The sequence below is a fragment of the Pseudophryne corroboree genome, chromosome 1, assembly GCF_028390025.1.
Source record: "Pseudophryne corroboree isolate aPseCor3 chromosome 1, aPseCor3.hap2, whole genome shotgun sequence".
NCBI lineage: Eukaryota > Metazoa > Chordata > Amphibia > Anura > Myobatrachidae > Pseudophryne > Pseudophryne corroboree.
In genome coordinates this window covers 267,146,121-267,155,669 of record NC_086444.1, presented here as the reverse complement: position 1 = coordinate 267,155,669, position 9,549 = coordinate 267,146,121, and the positions used below count along the sequence as shown (strand labels likewise).

Below are 9,549 nucleotides of genomic sequence, written 5' to 3'. Positions count from 1 at the left end.
GACTGGGTCCTGGTGACCACGGATGCCAGCCTTCGAGGCTGGGGGGCAGTCACACAGGGAAGAAACTTCCAAGGCTATGGAAAATCGAACAAGAGGAGCGACCGTGCACCGGTATGTATAAATTGCAAAGATTATACGAAACCAAAAATTGGACAATTGTATTACTGGAAAGGAAATTTAAACCTTTCTACTTAAGTCCCTATTGGTGGTGCGCCCAGAGCTAGAAAGTACAAGTACTGGCAAGGGGAGAGAAAGAAAGCTCTTGTGTGGGCGCACTCTTAAAAAAAGAAGAAAAAATTGTTCAATTAATTAATGAAAATTATTAAAATTTATATTTATTGATCAAGAGTTAAAAACAAATACCCCTCTATGATCCAAAGAAAAAATGTAAACATAAGAAAGACATGAGAAAATGTAAAAATGTTCTGGTCTGTTAATCACATGAGAAGGATTAGAAAGGCTGCAGACACATAATAGTCTAACACCCGTTTCTCCTGACCAGTACAGATAATCTGTATTAATGAGACAGACCGAGGAGGTCACTAATGTAGGAGGTCAAATAATGTGTCTTAGAGAACCACTGAAATCAGGTTGATTCTAAGCAATTTATTATTCACCTATTATTCCATGTTACTCAGAATTGGAGATATCTGTGTTGATATAACCTGAACGCAGAAAAAAAGAGAAGAAAGTTTTGAAAGAACAAATAGTGGTGATACTGCTGTTGGTGTCCACCCTTCTGAGGAAGGGAAATAGTCCCTACTCTACAACACCAGGTATTCCCAAGGAGTCTCCTCTCAAGGTACTGACCCGGCCCAACGCTGTTTCGCTTCCAAGATCAGACGAGATCGGGCATTAGCAGCGTGGTGTGATAGTAGAGAGGCTATCTACCAATGAGAGTGCACCTATATAAAGATGGTAGAGTAAGGATTTAGAAAGATAAAGCCATATAATGTGTAGATCTACTTTCCACGTTAGGCGGGGTGAACAAAATGTCACTTAGTGGCAAAGTGCACCCTGGATCGTGAATGAGAGTCTACGGAAAATAGTAAGTGGTGAAAGGAAAAAGGATATTGTCACTTTTTGAATTGGACTGGTGGTTATTAACCCTGGTGGGAGACCACGTCACAGAGTATGCAGCGTCAGGTAAAATGGTACATGTAGATATACTTCACATATGTATTCATTTTTGTACAAAGCAACACATCATTACTTTGAAAAAAACCTAAAAAGGTATAGCACACTGTATACAAAGGAAATAAAATAGTGTAAAGAATGAGTATAGTCTGCAATCTATGGGGTTATCAGGCTATATTATGCACAGAAAATCCAAAATAATTGGCTTGCAGTGTTAATTGGTATGTCAAGCAAAAAGAAGCACTTATTGCAGTGATATTGTTCTGCAATCTGTAGGATTATTAGTATGCAAGAAAAATCTCCAACATACAGCATGCAGTGTGGAATAGTGTGCCAAATGAGCACGTATGCCAATAATACTGGCCTGCGATATGTAGGATTATAATACTGAGATGTGCACAGAAAATCACAACTGCTAAATGTGCAATAAATATGCCCAATGAAAAAAAGGAACCTATAAGAATGGAAAATTCAAACTTAAATTGCAGATGGAAACTAGCAGATAGAAAAGTGATACTCAAAATGTCAGGATCAGGAGATAGGTGATAATACAGGATCCTCCAAGGACAGGTCCCATGCTGTGAATCCGTGGAAAACGCGTTTCGCCCATTTGGGCTTGTTCACTTCCAGTGAGCAGACGATTGCTCGCTGGATCTGTAGCACGATTCAACTTGCACATTCTGCGGCTGGACTGCCGCACCCTAAATCTGTAAAAGCCCATTCCACGAAGAAAGTGGGCTCTTCTTGGGCGGCTGCCCGAGGGGTCTCGGCTTTACAACTTTGCCAAGCTGTTACTTGGTCGGGTTAAAACATTTTTGTAAGAGTCTACAAGTTTGATACCCTGGCTGAGGAGGACCTAGAGTTGCTCATTCGGTGCTGCAGAGTCATCCGCACTCTCCCGCCCGTTTGGGAGCTTTGGTATAATCCCCATGGTCCTTACGGAGTCCCAGCATCCACTTAGGATGTCAGAGAAAATAAGATTTTACTCACCGGTAAATCTATTTCTCGTAGTCCGTAGTGGATGCTGGGCGCCCATCCCAAGTGCGGATTGTCTGCGATACTTGTTTATAGTCATTGCCTAACTAAAGGGTTATTGTTGAGCCATCTGTTGAGAGGCTCGGTTATATTTCATACTGTTAACTGGGTATAGTATCACGAGTTATACGGTGTGATTGGTGTGGCTGGTATGAGTCTTACCCGGGATTCAAAATCCTTCCTTATTGTGTCAGCTCTTCCAGGCACAGTATCCTAACTGAGGTCTGGAGGAGGGTCTTAGTGGGAGGAGCCAGTGCACACCAGGTAGTCCTAAAGCTTTCTTTAGTTGTGCCCAGTCTCCTGCGGAGCCGCTAATCCCTATGGTCCTTACGGAGTCCCAGCATCCACTACGGACTACGAGAAATAGATTTACCGGTGAGTATAATCTTATTTTAAGCCTGTTGATAGTAATAATTATTTGGACTATCTGAGTTGTCACTACACTAAATGGAAGCAAAATCTCCCCTTTTCACAGTTATTGAGGTTAAAACGTAACTGTAATAGTCAAGATAAATTTGAAGAACAGTCTCAAATTTATATTAAAAGATTTAAAGATAAAAGATATCCACAAGTCTTGGTAAATACCGCCTTAAATAAGACCAGAGAATTGGATAGAAAGGGGTTAATTCAATATAAATCACAAGCGGAAAAAGAAACCAATGCTAAAGAAAAGTTTAATTGTCCTTTTGTCACACAGTATAATATACAAGGCACAGATCTAAGACGGATCCTTACGAAAAATTGGCTGGTAATTAAAATGGATCCGATACTTGGTGGCATCATCCCAGATAAACCTGAGGTGGTGTTTAGATGATCTAGAACTTTAAAAAATCTTCTGGCATTTAGTGAGTTAACTGCACCGATTAAGATTAAAAATAATAATAATAAAACATTTTTAAATAAAACGGAAGGCTTTTTTACTTGTGGTGGCTGTAAAATGTGTAAACACGGCTTGGCTGGTAGAAAGACTTTTAAAGATAATGAAAAGAAAATAGAATATCATATAAAAGGTTTAATTAATCATGACACTACGTTTGTGATCTCTATGTTGGTATGTAAGTGTGGAAAAAGATATATAGGTAAAAAAAAAGGGGAGTTGAAGATCCGTATGTTGTGATAAAGCTAAATATTTATCGTATATAAAACACTCTAAGAGGTCTAAGAACACTGTACGCTATCTACGTAAGAAGTACCGTAAGGGTACGCAAGTTGTGTAGCGATCGCTCAACCGTAGTCGAGACGCTCAAGCGTCACGTTCGCTTACGGCCCAGTGATCACAGGCAGGCACGCTATTGGCTGCCGACTAACGTAATGATTCGCTATAGCGTAGCGTACGCTCGGGACCACGAGGAGATCACCAGCGGTGGAGACGCTTACAACGTTAAACCTTTATATCTTTACCTTTAACGATGAGATACACAGTATACCTTAGTGTGGAGACAGAGTGTAAGTGCAACCTGGTGTAACCTGATTAACTACAAAGCTGCTTGAGCGTCACCGACGCTCAGAGAATACTTAACCCTTATAAAGAATACACAGATACCTGGGCTTAGGGTCCAAAACCTATTATATGTATTATAACTATTATACTTGCAAAAAGAATCACAGTACAAATGATACACTACAATATAACATAAACCAACTAACCAGATAAACTACACAGGAAATACAATACAATACAATTAAAGGAAAATACGAGAGAAATAGAGAGAGAGAGACAGAGAGAGAGAGAGATGGCTCACAGTAAGACAATATGATTACGGAGAAAACTTACGCACAAGGGGAACGATCGCATGCGCCTCGATATCCAGCTCCCGATTATCAGCAATGAGAACCGTTGAAGAGAGTGAAGTTGGATATGGTCGGCCTGCCTATTTATGCCCCACACACAATACAATTCAATGGTCCCTACAATCTCATTGTTCATTGGACACAGGAATTCGGCTTCGCATTATAACAAAAGGTCATAGGTTGATTCATACAGGTGGGCTGTGACTATTTCCAACTGCTCAGGTGGGAGGGAAACTGGGTTTCCCGCCGCATGGGTAATAAAGTGCAAATAAAGTAAATGTTCATAAACTTCTTATGTCCATAACTATTCGCACGAGCGATTGATCTGCTTCAAACCAACACCGGAATATTTCTAATTAAATATTCTTCCGATGGATACTAAACACCACTGTATTACTCCTGTCTGACCCTTCGTATCAAACAAAGAGGGATTTCTATGTTCATAAACATTCTATATTAACCAAACTTTCAGAATCTATCAAAGGGACCATGATCTACAAAATACATTATTAGTGAAAATATGTAATGATTGAGTCGCACGCTACGATCGCATAAACTCTACCGTAAATACGCATACCATGCGCCTGCGGGTGCCCGCGACTGTGAGTATGCGCACGTACGGGAGAGCGTACGCACGCGCAGCACGGACCTGTGTGAGGTGCAAATATGGTAGTGTGCATAGAGATATTTTTCTGACTTTGACAGTCCACCCTTTGGCAGTCAATAATAACTGCCACCTTCTAAAACATTTCAAAAGGAGAAAAATATATGTCAGGGGTTAATTCATTTCCATGGTTGGGTAAGGGAGGAGAGAGGAGTAGGTGGGAAGAGGGTATGACCTAGTGAGATAGCAGAAGCATGTGTGTATGAGTCCATGTTTGGGGGGTCATGTATCATCGTGCCGTACGTGTTGTAAATCAAGCTTCGAGGTATTGCGAAGTATACATTTGAATTCCTTCTTATCCCGTGGTACGGGTCTGTGGATGGGCTGTCAAACTTTACCGAGCTCTTTTCGGATTTTTAACAAAATGGGGAGCACATTTTAGTTGATGATACATGAATGGGGGAATATGTGATTGCTGATATCTGTGCCTGTATTCCCTATACTATGTGTGTCATTACCTGAGGGTTGTAGAAATGAAGAAAAGACATAATTACGGTAAATGCGGTGGTATTCTATGTCAGGTTAATGTACATCTGTCGGTTGAAGTTTTGTTCGGTATCAGTTGAAAGTCGTCTTCTTTGCGCTGTGTTGCCCATTAGGTGTGAGCAAAAAGCTTTGTCAATGCCATTAGATTTACAAAAAATGTTGGGCTAGCGTAAGTTTAAGAATTCTAGGGAAACTGGGGATCCATGGCAAAGTTCATCAAATGTCCATATCTCAAGTGGTCAAAACTTCTTCTTTGGTCTATCCGTTGTCTGTATAGCGTCTCGTCAACTTCCTCGTCCAAGTGGGTCTTTTTATCTTGGAGAAAAACCAGAAAAACAGGTGAAAGAAACGGACCGTAGAAATCGCATTTTCATCACATCATTGTTTCTATCATTGGGTCATAGATCAAATCCAGGTTAATTACAGTTTCCTCACTCCTCAAACTCATTACCCTGGTACGATGTTTGCACTTCATTAAAGCCTGACCGCATCTAAATATCAAGCCAATTGATATGACAACACCTAAGATACATAGGAGAAACTTCCCAACATCCATTATGACTCCTTGAGCCCAGTCTCCCAAACCGGAGAACCAATTTCGCGGGTTCAACCATGACACCCAACCAGTCAGCTCATTACCTACAGCAGCAAGAGTGAGATTGTGTTTTCGGCGAAATTCCCACTTCAATTGGAGAATATCGTCCATCTTTTGGTCTATGACCTCGACCGGATCCTCGGTGCTATTCGTGATATATATGCAACACTTCACGCCGTACTGTGTTGCCAATGTAACACAATATCCGCCTGTCACTGCTGTGAGGTAATTAAGAACCATTCTATGCTGCACCAGTTCTGTTTTATAAGCTTGAAGTTCCCTTCCAGTATATCTAAACGTGTCATCATACATTTCAGTGATATTATCTAACAAATTTGCGAGCGCCGATATGTATTTATAATTTAGCACTCCTCTAGCGGTGCGGGTGAAATCTAACGCGATTAAGAATTGAATCCCGGTGGATTCACTTATCAGATCAGAGGCCGGATGCTCTGTCTTCTCTATCAGGTGCCTTTTAACAACGTGCTCGTAGTGGGTGTGAGTATAAGGAGCTTGGGCACCACGGTGTATGTCTTTCATTTTATCATGTGTTACAGTCATTACTTCAGGCAATACTTTTCCAATATAACACAATCCTTCAGAGTTTGGGGCAAGCCACTTGTACGCCTTTCTCCCGCATATGAAATATGCATCATCGGGGAGAACATATGGGACGGAGAAGGACATAACCATATTACACACCTTCCAGGTGAAATCTCCTAACCCTAATTCTTCCATCTGCTTAATACACGTATCAGGTTGTACGATATGTGCACAGTATCCTGGTGATACTTCTCCAACTCTCGTAATCCTATTTCCTAAGGTGTACCTATACCGGAAAGATTTTCCTCTACTGGCTATGTGGCGTACAAGCTCTGTATCTGTTGGCATTCTATCTGCTCTATGCGAAAAGGTCATGGTGTGGTTACTCCATGACACTTCCCAATTTCCCGGCTTTCTGGGATTGGAGATGTTGAAACATAATAAGGACCTATCCACATGGTATTGGTGGAGCTTCAAACTAGGAGGGCTGGAGATATTAAACCTCCTGTCCACCGGTCTCCCACCATTTAACTCAAGTACCTCCCCTATCGTTAAAGGAAATGGTACTAGCCCTGATTTGCTATGACCTTGAGGTACTTGAGAGCATACCCAACAATCTGTTTTGTTTAACACATTACCCACTAAGGAGTGATAGTCACTCAATGGATGCCGGTCCATATGGATATTAAAACTGGATTGGCATTTCTTAATGCACCCATCTTCAATGACATTGTTACAGAGCCTACAGATACAGTTTTCCTCAGCTAACAATCCGTCACAATTCCTTCTATGGTCAATGCTATCGGATCGTTTTCTGATACTCGCCTTTGCTTGTTGGTTAGGTTGATCTTGGAAAACTACGCCTCCATCTTTATCATCAGAACCCATTCCAGAACCTCTATCGACCTCCATGGTACTCTCGCCGGAACAGACTGCTCTGGTCAACATCATGGTCAACAGGAAAATCCGGATCACAGTCTCTTGGGGCAAGTCCATCTTATAGAAGGAAACGGAGAAGAATGAGAAGGAGGAAAAAGAAATTTGCGGGAGAGGGGATGGGAAGTGGAGGAAAATAATAAAAGGGAGTGGGGAGTCGACAACAGCTCTCGGTCTTCAAGGCTCAGGTGCCGCCTCAGTCCTCCTGGAACAGACACTCCAGTGATACAACCTCTACCGTCTGTTCCTTATCACGGGACTTCTCTGGATCAGCAACCTTCTTGCAGTGGGATGAATGGACCCAAGTCTCTCTCTCAGCAACCTTTAATGCTGTAGTGCTAGTCAATAAGACCTGGTATGGTCCTTCCCATCTGTCAATAAGGCAACCTGAGCGTAGAAAATTCCGTATCATTACATAATCCCCAGGTTCAATGTCATGACAATTACTATCAGGTAAATCAGGAATCATCAACTTCAGATTATCATTTTGATTCCTTAACTGTTTACTCAAGTTAATCAAGTACTTTACAGTTACTTCATTGTTACATTTCAAATCATCCTGAGGGTTAATCATGACATGCGGTTGTCGACCAAACAAGATTTCAAAGGGAGACAGATTAAGAGGGGACCTGGGAGTGGTTCTGATACTATACAATACAATGGGTAAAGCTTCTGGCCATGTCAATCCTGTCTCTGCCATCACTTTACTCAATTTATTTTTAATAGTGCTGTTCACTCTTTCGACCTTCGCACTCGCCTGTGGACGGTACGGAGTGTGCAGCTTGCTATCAATTCCCATCAACTTACACATTCCTTGAAAGACATCACCTGTAAAATGGGTACCCCTATCACTTTCGATTATTCTAGGGATACCATATCTACATACAAATTCCTGCACAATTTTCTTAGCAGTAAACATAGCGGTATTTGTAGCCGCAGGAAATGCTTCGACCCAATTTGAGAAAACATCTATACAAACAAGTACATATTTCAAATTCCGACAAGGGGGTAATTGTATAAAGTCAATTTGTATTACCTGGAAAGGGCCGCCGGCAGGTGGGATATGGGATGGTTCTGTAGGTATTGCCTTTCCAATATTCTTTCTCAAACAGGTAAGGCATGACATTGCTCTTTTACTTGCATGAGAGGAGAATCCTGGGGCGCACCAATAGGCTCTTACCAATTTGCACATCCCTTCCTTGCCTAGATGAGTCAGCCCGTGAGCTGCTTCAGCCAGACATGGAAGATATGCTCTGGGGGCCACTGGTTTACCATGTCCATCCGTCCAGAGTCCTGAGGACTCCTGGCCATATCCCTTTGCCTTCCAGACTGCCTTTTCCTGTGTGGAACACAAATTTTGCATTTCACACAACTTCTGTGTGTTAATGGTATTAAATACCATCAATTGTGTGGTGTCTGTCTGTATGGGGGTAGCAGCTGCTAACTTAGCAGCTTCGTCTGCTCGGCTGTTACCAAGTGATACCGGGTCTTGGCTATATGTGTGTGCTTTACATTTGATAACAGCCACTCTGTCGGGTTCCTGTATCGCTGTTAGAAGCCTTTTTATGTGAGCTGCATGCGCTACCGGTGTACCAGCTGCCGTCATGAAATTTCTGAGGCGCCATAGGGCTCCGAAATCATGGACTACCCCGAATGCGTATCTAGAATCGGTGTAGATATTGGCTGACTTACCCTTAGCCAATTCACATGCTCTGGTTAGGGCGACCAGTTCAGCAACCTGGGCTGAGTGAGGTGGGCCTAGCGGTTCCGCTTCTATGGTGTCTTGGTCATCTACGACTGCATATCCAGTACACAAGTCTCCCGAGTCTGACTGTCTATGGCAACTACCGTCCGTGTAGAACGTGAGTTCTGCATCTTTCAGTGGGTTGTCACTGATGTCAGGCCTTGCGGTAAAATTTTGGGTCAAATATTCCATACAATCATGTGTATCTTCCTTTGTATTAAATCCTCCTTCCCCATCACTCTCACCTTCCACCCTTTGTGCCTGACCAGGCACACCTGGGAGATACGTTGCAGGATTTAATGCACTGCATCTCCTTATGGTGATGTTTACGGGGGCCATTAGTGCCAATTCCCATCTTGTAAACCTCGCTGATGAGACGTGTCTGGTTTGGGCAGAATTCAATAAGGCTGATACTGCATGTGGCGTATGGATTGTGAGGTTGTGGCCTAGCACGACATCTTCGCTTTTTGTCACTAGCAATGCTATCGCAGCAACGCTTCGCAAGCATGTGGGGAGGGATCGCGCTACCGTGTCTAGCTGAGCGCTGTAGTATGCAACTGGCCTACTGGCATCACCGTGTTTTTGGGTTAGTACACCTGCCGCGCAACCAGCACTTTC

At 42.5% G+C, this 9,549-nt stretch overlaps 1 pseudogene; it reads right to left on the bottom strand.

The window, feature by feature from the left end:
* Window positions 1–761: 761 nt before the first annotated feature.
* Window positions 762–880, bottom strand: LOC134934336 (5S ribosomal RNA; annotated as a pseudogene).
* Window positions 881–9,549: the final 8,669 nt, after the last annotated feature.